The 13,909-nt window shown below is 40.7% G+C and overlaps 1 long non-coding RNA gene across 1 annotated transcript in view; it reads right to left on the bottom strand.

The window, feature by feature from the left end:
- Positions 1-639: 639 nt before the first annotated feature.
- The window catches only part of LOC113886147, a 14,857-nt gene continuing 1,587 nt past the window's right edge, over positions 640-13,909 (bottom strand). Inside the window, exons 2-3 of the long non-coding RNA XR_003509365.1 lie at positions 7,159-7,296; positions 640-739 (exon numbers count right to left, since the gene is read on the bottom strand). This is a non-coding gene — a long non-coding RNA (uncharacterized LOC113886147). The remainder of the gene's footprint in view (positions 740-7,158; positions 7,297-13,909) is intronic.

Below are 13,909 nucleotides of genomic sequence, written 5' to 3'. Positions count from 1 at the left end.
AGAGATCCTTAGAATAAGCAAAATTATAAGGGAGAAAGTGAAAGGATAGTTGCTAGAGACTGGAGAACAGCCAATGTGACGTTACTGTTTAATGGATTTAGAGTTTCAGTTTTACAAAATGAAAAAAACTATGGAGATATATAGTGGTGATGGTTGTACAATATAATGTACATGTTTAAAACCACTTTTAAAACAATTTACATCAATTTTTAAATTAAGATGTTAAATATTACATATATTTTAGCACAATTTTTTAAATTGAAAAAATCAATCAATATATTAATAGTATACTGCATTAATAGAATAAAAGAAACAATCACTGAAGAGTGATAGAAGGAAATATTAATAGATTGTAATGGCTGATAGTCTTATCTCCTTACCTCTAAATTCTTTCAAAATAAAAATCAATCATTAATCCCTCCAAAAAACTGCATATTAATAAGGCAACCTAAAACTCTGCCTGGATCCAGAAGAATAGATACTTGTGGGATTCCTGGAGGATAATGTGGGCTTCCAGGGTGGCTTAGTGGTAAAGAATCTACCTGCAATGCAGGAGATGCAGTTTCGATCACTGGGTTGGGAAGATGTCCTGGAGGAGGGAAGGCAACCCACTTCAGTATTCTTGCTTGGAGAATCCCATGGACAGAGGAGCCTGGCGAGTTACAGTCCATGAGGTCACAAGGAGTCCGACATGACCGAGCACACATGTATGCACAGGATAAGTGTGTAGAGGAGATAACTGGAAAATGAAGGCAGAGAAGCAAATCGAGACCAATTTCTAATACAGCTAAACCAGCTTACCAAAGAGTTTGGAATTTAGTCTGTAAGTAACAGCATGCTACTGAAGGGTTTTACACAGCAGTGTTTCTTTATTAAACTTTATGATTATATCATTATTTCCATGACAGTATTTTCTGCAGCAAATTACAGCTCTCCTAATTCAAACTGCTTAATCGATCAGAAAACATTTCTTATAACAGCAAGTTCCCAAGTAAGGGACTTCTGGATCAATTGATTCAACAGCTCAGTGACAAGTATCAGTGATCCAGATTCTTTCTGTCTTCCTCTGGAATCTTAATTCTAAAGTTGTAAGATGCATACTTCCTGGTTCACATCCAGCAGGAGAAAACAGTTTCTCTCTCTCAGAAGCCAAAGGGAAGCCTTTCTTTACCTCACACTGGCCCAGTTGCTTTAGTCCAGCTCCTCTCTGAACTGAATAATAGCAAAGGGGATGGAACTGCCATGATGAATTTAGATAAAGGTGTAGGAGCATGATTTTGAAGAAGTCACTCACCTGAAGAATAGAGATGGAATTGAAGAAGAACAAGCCTAGAGAGAAGGATAATTAGATGATTGCTCCAACAGAGGCCACGTTAGAGCCAAATGATGAATTCCTAATTTTGAACTGTAGAGAATTAAAGAGGGTAAACTTGAAAGGTATTTAGGAATTTTATCAATGTTTCATATATTAGTTAGGTTCACACTCAATGTTGCTCAATAGCTAAAATTAGTAGTTAGATACAAGAGTAGTAGATTAGTTACATAAACTGCTTTTGCTTTATTTCTAATTCCAATGCTCCTCAATAACCATTGAGCTTAGCTTTAAATGCTGATCTGTATTTCACTTGAATATAAAATTGTTCAGAATGTTCATTGTTTTCAGTTTTTTGTGTCTGTGTTAATGTAACAATATTCTACTACAAACTTAAAATGCAAAAACACCAAAGTTTTACTGGGGCGGGAAGCATCAGAATGCCTTCTGCAACTATAGTGACTCCCCCAAATCCTGTAATCTGAGCCAGATAGCTGTCTATTCCAGAAGGACATTTCTCTTTCCGACCCAGAACATGAAGTAGAGGATCCAGAAGAAATCTTGTGACCCACGAGAGTCCAGTTGAAGGTGAAAGCTGTTTTGCAAAGAGTCATAATTTAGTTTGACATGGTTGTTTGTAATCCATTGAAACCACCAGTTTCTGATGGGCCATAGGTCCGATGTGTCCTTGAACCTGCCCAAAGAGATGCTGTTCTCTTTGTATGGTTTAAACTGGTCACATAGGTTTACTTGTTTGTTATTGCTATTGTTTTATCTTGTTTTGACTCAGTGGCTAAGGATAAGGCTATTATTGGAGAAGGCAATGGCACCCCACTTCAGTACTCTTGCCTGGAAAATCCCATGGACAAAGGAGCCTGGTAGGCTGCAGTCCATGGGGTCGCAAAGAGTCGGACACGACTGAGCGATTTCCCTTTCACTTTTCACTTTCATGCATTGGAGAAGGAAATGGCAACCCACTCCAGTGTTCTTGCCTGGAGAATCCCAGGGACGGGGGAGCCTGGTGGGCTTCCGTCTATGGGGTCACACAGAGTTGGACACGACTGAAGTGACTTAGCAGTTATAATATAATAATGAGGAATCTGCTATCACTCAACTCACCCAGGCTACACACTGTCTGAATCTTCTGTGTCTTTGTAATTTGCAAAGAACCAGTGTGACTCCAGGCAAGAAAAAATTAATTGTGAATTAGTGAAGAACTCCATTTTTTTTTTTTTAAGAAACCTCATGGAAAATGCATTCTAATGAAGTCTTTTCCAGTACTCTTTTTTCCTACCTCTTCAATAAAGGATGCAATTTGATCACAAGTTGACTGTTCCTTTCATAAAAGCCAATCTGAATTGACATGGAAAAATGGAGTCAGTCTGGGGAATATAGGAAAGTAATGTTGAATGCCCACTTTATCTCACATTGGAAGAGATTTGCCTGAGTGAAGGGACTCCATCTGAAAGAAGGAGGCTCTAACTTTGGAAACAGGCAGGATGTCGATGTAGCAATAGCAAGACCCTATGTTTTTATTCCTCACCCATGGTGGCTCAGATGGTAAAGAATCTGCCTGCAATGCAGGAAACGTGGGTTCAGTCTCTGGGTTGGGAAGATCCCCTGGAGAAGGGAATGGCAACCCACTCCAGTCGTCTTTTCTGAAGAAGTTGATGGATAGAGGAGCCTGGCAGTCCATGGCATCACAAAGAGTCGGACATGACTAACTAACACACTTACAGAACAGAAATATAGTCCCTAGCCCACAGAGCAGATACAAGGATTAATGACAATACATCATCAAAAAAGGATTTACAACAGTGCCTAGTTTATGGTAATCCCTCAGTAAGTTATTATTTTTCATCATTTATTAGTCCTTATTATAGCTGTAGCATGATGATGTTAAAGGCTATGTGGAGTTCTTCCCATTTTCCAAGAATTGGTGATCAGAGTCCACTTCTGAAAGCAGAAGATATACTCAATATTCTAAGCCCAAAAGATCAATTGAGAAGTTGCTAAGAGGTGTTACTATGGGCTGAATTGCATCTCTCAGAAAAGTGATAAAGAAGAAAGTGAAAAGTGAAAGTGTTGGTCGCTCAATTGTGTCTGGCTCTTTGAGACCCCATGGACTGTAGCCTACCAGGCTCCTCCATCTGTGGAATTCTCCAGGCAAGAATACTAGAGTGAGTAGCCATTCCCTTCTCCAGGGGATCTTCCCGGCCTAGGAATCGAACCCAGGTCTCCTGCATTTCAGGCAGATTCTTTACCATCTGATTCACCAAGGAAGTGAAGTGTGTGTTAGTCACTCAGGTGTGTCCAACTCTCTGTGACCCATGGACTGGGGCTCGCCAGGTTCTTCTGTCCATGATTCTCCAGGCATGAATACTGGAGCAGGTTGCTATTTCCTTCTCCAGGGGATCCACTAGGGAAGTCTCCAGAAAAGCTATGGTAGAGTCCTAATCCCCAGCACCTGATCATGGGACCATATTTGAAAATATGGTCTTTATGGAAGTAATCAAGTTCAAAAGAGGTTATTAGGGTGGGCCTTTTATAAACTATGACTGGTGTCCTTATAAAGAGGGGAAATTTGAACACTGAGATGGACATACACATAGGCAAGTTTATGTGATGACACACAGGCAAGACATCATATGAAGACAGAGGGTAGGAGTGATATATCCATGAGCTATGAAATGGCAATACCAAAGATTTCTGGAAAATCAGCAGGAGTAAGGAAGAGGTAAAGAAGGGTCCTTCTTGAATAGATTTCAGAGGGAGGTGACCTTGATTTGGGATTTCTGACCTTCAGAAGAACAAGACAATAAACTTGTGTTGTTCTAAACCACCCAATTTGCAACACTTTGTTACAGGAGCCTTAGAAGACTAACACAGGTGACTTTTCTCTATAGTGGGCACCATATAACCTCCCCCCGCCCCCGACCCTGCAAGCTGTCAGATTTATGAAGAGGGGTTTTCCTATTACCTAGCATCACCCAGCAAGAGTGTGGCATTTGAGTGTATCTACTCCTGAGGGTGAGGGAGAGGAGATGCAACAGTCAGGTTTGTGGGTGTCTACAGGATGAACTGCATTCCCCACTGATACAATCTTTGAGACCCAAGTAGGATTTTCTGGACTGCCACAAAACATCTGGAGAAAGAGCTACCAATGTTAAGAGAAGGCATGACTGTGTGACTGGGGGCTGTGAGTTCAGAATTTGCAAGAGGTAGAAAAGAAGGATCCCACCACTGCCTGCAGGACCCACCCTGGGACACTGGAGAGAGATGAGACAGGAAGCTTCAGGCTTTCTGAGGATTGCAGCATGGAGAGCAATGGATAGCAAAGCCTTCAGCTTAAATGCTGCCAGCTGAGGATCAGTAGGAAGATAAAGCCACCAATGCCTCAATGCCACCAATGCCTAAGAGAACTGCTCAGAATTGAGCATCTCTCTGTTATGGCCAGTAGAAACCTTCTTGTACTCACTGAGATTGAAGATAGAATCTTCAATAGAAAATCTTCATAGAAAATGGACATATCCTGACATGGGGTTATATACTTAGGAAATGATACTCATGGAAAGCAAGCAAGCAAGCAAGTCGCCTGACCATGAAGAGTCATGTTTCAGGGATTCCCTTGGTACCCATACTACAAATAGAGGCTCTGGCACCAACCATCCCACTGAAACCTACATTTGTAACTATCTCATGCAATTATGTAACAGAAGGGATCTAAGACACCTTTAACATAAAATCATCATTAAATTGCAATAAATACGTGAAATACAGGAAGCTCATTTAATTAAAAATGTAGCAAACGTTATTTTAAAAATAATTCTTATGCAATGCAATCCTTATCAAAATGCCAATGGCATTTTTCACAGGACTGGATCAAATAATTTTAAATTTTGTATGGAAACACCAAAGACCGTGAAAAGTGAAAACAATCGGGAAAGAACAGAGCTGGAGGAATCATGCTCCTTGACTTCAGATTATTTTTACAAAGTTACAGTAATCAAAACAGTATGGTACTGGCACAAAAACAGACACATAGATCAATGGAAGAGGGTAATTCAGAAATAAATCCACCCACTTATGGTCTTTTAATCTACAACAAAGGAGGTAAGAATGAACAATGGAGAAAAGGCAGTCTCTCCAATATGCATATTTTAACATTTTATAGCACATCAATTAAAAAAAATCTCTGTTGTGAACATTACACATTGAAGTTATATATTTGGGAGTTTGCTGGGTTTTTTCTATCTTACTCTGATCCTATCCCCATGGGTTCACCATGTAGCTTCTGCCAAGCTGCTTTTATAACCATCCTTCCAACCAATCCTGGATTACCCCATTGCCTTGTAACAATGATAGCACCCAAGATTATGTCGAGATCACCACATGAACATATGTCTTCCTTGGTGGCTCAGTTGGTAAAGAAACCACCTGCAATGCAGGAGACCTGGGTTCAATCCCTGGGTTGGGAAGATCCCCTGGAGAAGGGAATGGCAACCTACTCCAGTATTCTTGCCTGGAAAATTCCACGGATAGAGAAGCCTGGTAGGCTACAGTCCATGGGGTCACAAAGAGTCAGACGCATCTGAGTGACTAATACACAGTGCATACATTCTCCAGGGTATTTTCTAGTTCCCTAACCCATGTCACATCACAGGAAATTAACGCTGTATTTGCCCTGGTTAACTATGAAAATATTCTTCATTTTCTCTATTTCAGCATTTTGTAATTGGCCTTGACATGGTCTGCCTACATTTTAAAGATTAACATTTGATCCTTCTTTTTCTATCTTAGAGTAATAAATCTGTTCTTTATTACTTACAGTAGTAATTCCTACTCTACCTCTGCTCTTGTTTGCACATGCTTGTATGTATGTGTGTGTGTGTTTCTTGTACAGATGGCTTCCGATTTTCTTATTTCCCTCAAATACAAACTCGTTATTATAAAAAAGTACAGACGTATAATTAATATATTCAGGCCTGAAATTGTACAAAATGAAATAGATATTTTATTATATATATATTTGCCCTTTATATCACAGTGAAGGTACTATCTATGCTGGGCTGGAAGATAGCAGAACAACCCTTGTTTTGCCACTAAGTAGCTATAGGTGGTGGAGAAGGCAATGGCAACCCACTCCAGTACTCTTGCCTGGAAAATCCCATGGACGGAGGAGCCTGGTGGGCTGCCGTCTATGGGGTCGCACAGCGTCGGACACAGCTGAAGCAACTTAGCAGCAGCAGCTATAGGTGGTAAGCAAGTGTCAATTACTTCCTGTGTAAAGTGAGAGGGCAAGACTGAATAAATTATGTTTTCTCCCAAATATCACTGTTTTATGTACAGTGCTCAATCTCCCATCGCCTTATCTAATTTCATTTTCTAACCAGTATTTTTGATACAGTGTACTGGTACACAGACTTTGAAAGAAGAGTTGTGCATCATACTAGGTATGCAATAATTTCCCCTCCATAGTGCAAACACTGCCTTTCCCAGCTATAATTAAATCATCGCATAAATGTCAAACTATGAAGAAAGCATTAAATATAGACTGAGCTGGTAGAAGCCACAGGAGTATCTGGATTCGCTAGAGACTACCTAACAATTAACACTAGAAGTTTCTTGTACACATATACAAAGAAGGAGTTAATCTCCTGGAAGGAAACATTCTAAATTAAAACTATCTTTAGGAAGTCACACACAAGAGAAAGTCCATCATAGCGCTCAAGAATATGAAAAACAAAGTGGGCTATAAAACTCAATATTTGAGATTTAATTTCATGTTGTAAAACCACATTCAGTAACAACAACAAAAAAAGAGAGAAATAGTATGCTGCAGTCACCTGTATGTTTTTGCCTTCTTTTATTCACATTTGTTTGACTGCTAATTGTTAGCCTGTTGTCAATTACTTGTTTTTGTGGTGCAGCTAGCATAGAATGTGAGGCCATTACACACAATGTTAAATTGTCTCTTTTTCTCCCTAAAAAAAAAAAGAGAAACTGTTATAAGGGCATTATACTTCAATAAACTGAATCCTATTTAAAATTTTATCTCATCTAGTATCTATACATTATCTCATTTTACTATTTCCAAGTATAATATTTTTAAGCTGGTTTTAGAAAAGGCAGAGGAACCAGAGATCAAATTGCCAACATCTGCTGGATCATCAAAAAAGCAAGAGAGTTCCAGAAAAAACATCTGTTTCTGCTTTATTGACTATGCCAAAGCCTTTGACTGTGTGGATCACAATAAACTGTGGAAAATTCTGAAAGAGATGGGAATACCAAACCACCTGACCTGCCTCTTGAGAAACCTATATGCAGGTCAGGAAGCAACAGTTAGAACTGGACATGGGACAACAGACTGGTTCCAAATTGGAAAAGGGGTATGTCAAGGCTGTATATTGTCACCCTGCTTATTTAACTTATATGCAGAGTACATCTGGAGAAGGCAATGGCACCCCACTCCAGTACTCTTGCCTGGAAAATCCCATGGATGGAGGAGCCTGGTAGGCAGTAGTCCATGGGGTCGCTAAGAGTGGGACACGACTGAGCGACTTCACTTTCACTTTTCACTTTCCTGCATTGGAAAAGGAAATGGCAACCCACTCCAGTGTTCTTGCCTGGAGAATCCCAGGGACCGGGGAGCCCGGTGGGCTGCCATCTATGGGATTGCACAGAGTTGGACACGACTGAAGTGACTTAGCAGCAGCAGCAGCAGAGTACATCATGAGAAACGCTGGGCTGGAAGAAGCACGCAATGGAATCAAGATTGCCAGGAGAAATATCAATAACCTCAGATATGCAGATGACACCCCCCTTATGGCAGAAAGTGAAGAAGAACTAAAGAGCCTCTTGATGAAAGTGAAAGAGGAGAGTGAAAAAGTTGGCTTAAAGCTCAACATTCAGAAAACTAAGATCATGGCATCAGGTCCCATCACTTCATGGGAAATAGATGGGGAAACAGTGGAAAGTGGCTGACTTTATTTTTTTGGGCTCCAAAATCATGGCAGATGGTGATTGCAGCCATGAAATTAAAAGATGCTTACTCCTTGGAAGGAAAGTTATGACCAACCTAGATAGCATATTCAAAAGCAGAGACATTACTTTGCCAACAAAGGTCAGTCTAGTCAAGGCTATGGTTTTTCCAGTGGTCACGTATGGAGGTGAGAGTTGGACTGTGAAGAAAGCTGAGCGCCAAAGAATTGATGCTTTTGAACTGTGGTGTTGGAGAAGACTCTTGAGAGTCCCTTGGACTGCAAGGAGATCCAACCAGTCCATTCTAAAGGATATCAGTCCTGGGTGTTCTTTGGAAGGAATGATGCTAAAGCTGAAACTCCAGTACTTTGGCCACCTCATGCAAAGAGTTGACTCATTGGAAAAGGCTCTGATGCTGGGAGGGATTGGGGGCAGGAGGAGAAGGGGACGACAGAGGATGAGATGGTTGGATGGCATCACTGACTCAATGTACGTGAGTCTGAGTGAACTTTGGGAGTTGGTGATGGACAGGGAAGCCTGGCGTGCTGCAACTCATGGGGTCACAAAGAGTCGGACACGACTGAGTGACTGAATTGAACTGAACTGAATATTTTTAAACACAGTTTTGTTATTTAGTTTTTTCACTTGAGAAATATTTTTTTCCAAATAGAAAGTCATCATAAAATTCAGTTATATGGCAACTAATTTTTAATATCTAATATATTTATACATTGGGCTTTCCTGGTGGCTCAGAGGTTAAAGCGTCTGCCTTCAATGTGGGAAACCTGGGTTCAGTCCCTGAGTTGGGAAGATCCCCTAGAGAAGGAAATGGCAACCCATTCCAGTATTCTTGCCTGGAGAATCCCATGGACGGAGGAGTCCACGGGGTTGCGAAGAGTCGGACATGACTGAGCGACTTCACTCACTCACTTATATTTATACAACTTACAGGATATAATTCATTATTTGGCTTTCTTTGTAAATAGTGACTGTGGAGCCTACATTTTAATTTTACCTAGGCATGGAGAGACTTTTCTTGTATAACTTCTTATTGTTTTTCTTCTTAGGAGCTATTTGTATATAAGGGCTAAATAGTTTCTTGAAACAGATCAAAATAGAACTCTACTGTTTCAAGAGACTTTACAGTCTTTATTCTTTCCTGCCCTCCAAGGACAGGCTGTCAATTCAATTTAGAGGAAACCTTCTGAAGGAAATACTTTCCTCTTCATTGTTCAGAAATGTCTTGAACTTGAGGAACTGACACTTTACACAACTGAATTGTTTCAGCATTAGACATTCTTGCATTTATTTGGGGGAAAGGAGAATCTAGGCGTTTAAAGTTGAGAATTCTAGAAATATATAAATTAAACTGATTTACCTCTGTACACTTTGATTTTCCTCAGTGTTTCTTTCTTGCAAAACATGCTGGTCCTACAGGTACAATGCTTCAAATCAAAAAGACTGAAGCCTTGACTGGTATCCTAGCAGGCTCATGGATTCCCCACTCCTAGCTCTTATTCCCCAAGGGCTTTTCCACAACAGGGAAAAAAAATGTGCTCTAATAATGGAGAAATAATTGTTGAGTGAGTTGGAGGTTATATGCCCTCTTTTTTCCAAAGAGAAAGTAGAAAAAAATATATTCATTAGGTAGAAAAAAAAAAAGATACCTACAGTTGCTCTAAACTTTTCATGAATCAGGCCTTCCCCAGGGGAGGATAGTTGTCATGGCCTTATTGGAACCCCTGTATTAATTTGAATAAGTAGGACTCCAGATTCTTCCTTGAGATGAAAACCAAAGTCATCGGGATCATGTTTGCTTCCATTTGGGGCAGGATCAGGAAGACCAGAGAGAGAGACAAGTCTCCACTTGCCTGTTCAAACTGTTCTAACGGTGGATCCATTTTCTATTCTTAGAACAGTCAGGTAACTGATCAGACTAAGAAGGAATGCTCAAATGGGCTCATTTGAGGGATAGTTAATACAGGGGCTTTTTGCAAAATGTGGGTGGGATGTAGAGAAACCACAAGTGATAGAATAATATCACAAGTTGTTTAAGAACAGAAGCAAATCATAATCTTTCAAGCCTGATGCAGTAAGCAGTGGTTCCTCAGGAGACAGAGCCAAGCAGAGAAGCCACTTCGACCGTTGGTCAAGGAGCCCACCAGCCCTTGAAACATCACAGAGGGGGAAAGTGAGAGAATTAAATAATTTGCCCTTTCTCTCCTGCAATCTCCTAATAGAGTGTTTTGCTATTTGCAACCAGCTGGAGTAGGAGGGGAAGGGTGCCTGTTGAGGAAATTCATGTAAAGATCAGCCCCCAGGGACACAATGGAAAAGTGGGGAGGGGAGATTCAGGAAGCAGGTGCCCTGCTCTGGACCCTGGGAGGCTAGCCCACATGGACTGCAACATCTCATGCCTTGGTTTTATCCTTCGGGTGGTGTTCATTGAATCAAACTGGAAGTCTGGAGAAAACAAGGAAGTCCCTTTTTCTGGTCACAGTTTTGACAGTAACTGGGTTCTTCTATGTAAGGCCTCGGTTGTGAGGCATCACACTTCCTCAGCTACAGAGCTGCAACTCTTACTGCTGTGGTTACGTGGTTCCTGCACCTTGCCCCTTAAGGCTTAGGGGAAGTGATAGCTTCCCTCCAATATTGGTTCCCAAATGTGTCAACATCACTTTCCGTTCCCATGACTCTGCTCATATTTCTGTTAACAGTTCTTTATTAATCTTCCTTTAGTTAAACACTTTAAGACTGCCTTCTGTTTTCTTCCAGGATCCCGAGTGATACAGTAATGTACAAAAGTTTGCATAAGCCATCAGCAGGCCCAGAATGAGTGGGATCAATGTAGAGACTGCATTTTTGGGGGATACTCGGTTCTCTCTAGGTCACTAAGGAAAGATAACCCATTCGTTACCTTCCCCTAACTAGAGAACAAGAGTAGCAATGAGTTCTCAACTCCCAGAAGTGTTTAGCACGGACAGAGATGCTGAAGATCAAAATATATTTTGAAGTACTTCTGTCTGACCTTTCTCTTGTTCTGGGATTTCATTCTATGCTTTGGTCCTTCTATTCTCTGGCTTCACTTGTACAGGCTCTTGTTTGTAATTTCTGAGGTGGCTGGTATTCTCACAGTTTCTTTTTCCCTTCAGCATTCATGAGCTCCAGGGTACAGTTGGTTAGAGTTATTCATGTCTTGGTAATCTCCCAGCTAATTAAGTGCTTTGTTTTGAGATATAATTCACATACCATGTAATTGAGCCATTTAAAGTATACAAGGGGCTTCCCTGGTAGCTCAGACAGTTAAAAATCTGCCTGCAATGCAGGAGACCTGGGTTTGATTCCTGGGTTGGGAAGATTCCCTGGAGGAAGGCATGGCAACCCACTCCAGTATTCTTGCCTGGAGAATCCCCACCGACAGAGGTTCCTGGTGGGCTACAATCCATGGGGTCCCAAAAAATCAGACACGATTGGACGACTAAGCACAGCACAGCACAAAGTATACAAGGCATAATAACCTAAACGGGAAAAGAATTAGAAAAAGAATAGATATACGTATATGCGTAACTGAACCACTTTGCTGTATACCTGAAACTAACACACATTGTTAGTCATCTATACTCCAACATATAATTAAAACGTTTTAAACGAAAGAAGTTAAGTGTACAAGGCAATGGCTTTTAGACTGTTCAGAGTTCTGTAGCCTTCACTACTATCTAATTTTAGAATCTTTTTTTTTTACCCCCAAACAATCTTTATACTCATAGCAGTCACCCACTACTGCACCTGCTTTGAGCCATAGAAAACCACTAATCCACTTTCTATCTCTATGGATTCTCCTTTTTTGGATATACCATAGACATGAAATCTCAGAATATGTGTGTGTGGCTTCCTTCACTTAGCTTAGTCCATCTGTATTGTAGCAGGTATTAAGTACTTCATTATTTTTTCTTGTTGTAGAGTGATATCCAGGGATGTCTATACCATTTTTGTTTATCCTTTTATCAAATTAAGGACGTTTCAGTGGTTGCCACTTTTTGACTGTTTTTAACATTTCTGTATATGTTTGCATGTGGACTTATAGTTTCATTTCATATACTACTACTACTACTACTACTAAGTCACTTCAGTCGTGTCCGACTCTGTGCGATCCCGTAGACGGCAGCCTACCAGGCTCCCCATCCCTGGGATTCTCCAAGCAAGAATACTGGAGTGGGTTGCCATTTCCTTCTCCAATGCATGAAAGTGAAAAGTGAAAGTGAAGTCGCTCAGTCATATCTGACAGTCATGTCCAACTCTGTGCAACCCCATGGACTGTGGCCCACCAGGCTCCTCTGTCCATGGAATTCTCTAGGCAAGAATACTGGAGTGGGTTGCCATGCTCTTCTCCAGGGATCTTCCCGACCCAGGGATTGAACCCACGTCTCTTATATCTCCTGCATTGGCAGGTGGGTTCTTTACTACTTGGGAAAATACATATATATATATATATATATATATATATATATATATAAGTAGAATTGTTGGGTTATATAATACCATATAGTCAACGTTTTGATGACTATAATAAATAATTTGAACAGGTAAAGTAGTCTTTTGTGTAACAAGTAAGAAGTATTAAAAGAGTTACACTAACCAATCTTCCTGAAATGATTTCATAGAGTAATGGTTTATTTTGTGTGGATTTATGTGGTTTTAACTTTTACATCTTATGAGGAAATCTTGTGTAATGACAGGAAATTGTTGAAATTAGTGAGTGTACTTGCCATTTAAACAGGATAAAAAGTTGGTGACACTTCAAATTTTAAAAAAATGCTTGCTGTTAATATATCATACTTTTTTAAAACAATTTCAAAGAAACAAAACCCAAGAGAAATTCTGCGACTTTGGAAAAACTTCCTCATGACTAGCCAATCATTATGCAATGTACGTCAGAAAGAATGATGTCAAGGAGTTGGCCTCTGTCTTTTTTTACCAGCTTGAATGAGTATTATTCTTCCTCCAGGTGCAGGCTTTGTTTGCACACTGATTCCTTCTGCATGGTTTAGTTGATTGCCTTAGCCTCTATTTTTGTTCTTGTTCAGTCACCGAGTCATGTCCAAGTCTTGCAATCCCATGGACTGTAGCATGCCAGACTTCCAAGTCCTTCATTTTCTCCCAGAGTTTGCTCAAATTCATGTCCATTGAGTCAGTGATGCTATCTAACCGTCTCATCCTCTGCATCCCCCTTCTCCTTTTGCCCTCAGTATTTCCCAGCATCAGGGTCTTTTCCAGTGAGTCAGTTCTTCACATCAGGTGGTCAAAGTATTGGAGCTTCAGCATCAGTCCTTAGGGGCTTCTCAGGTAGCTCAGCTGGTAAAGAATCTTCCTGCAATGCCAGAGACCTGGGTTTGATCCCTGGGTTGAGAATATCCCCTGGAGGAGGGCATGGCAACCTACTTAAGTATTCTTGCCTGGAATCCCCGTGGAGGAGCCTGGAGGGCTACAGTCCGTGGGGTCACAGAGTTGGACACAACTAAGCAACTAAGCACAGCACAGCACATCAGTCCTTCCAATGAATATTAAGGGTTGATTTCCTTTAGGATTTACTGGTTTGGATCTCCGTGTAGTCCAAGG

Source organism: Bos indicus x Bos taurus, chromosome 29 (genome assembly GCF_003369695.1).
Source record: "Bos indicus x Bos taurus breed Angus x Brahman F1 hybrid chromosome 29, Bos_hybrid_MaternalHap_v2.0, whole genome shotgun sequence".
NCBI classification, from domain to species: domain Eukaryota; kingdom Metazoa; phylum Chordata; class Mammalia; order Artiodactyla; family Bovidae; genus Bos; species Bos indicus x Bos taurus.
The sequence above is the reverse complement of the archived record's forward strand: the minus strand, read 5'-3'. Positions and strand labels throughout refer to the sequence as shown.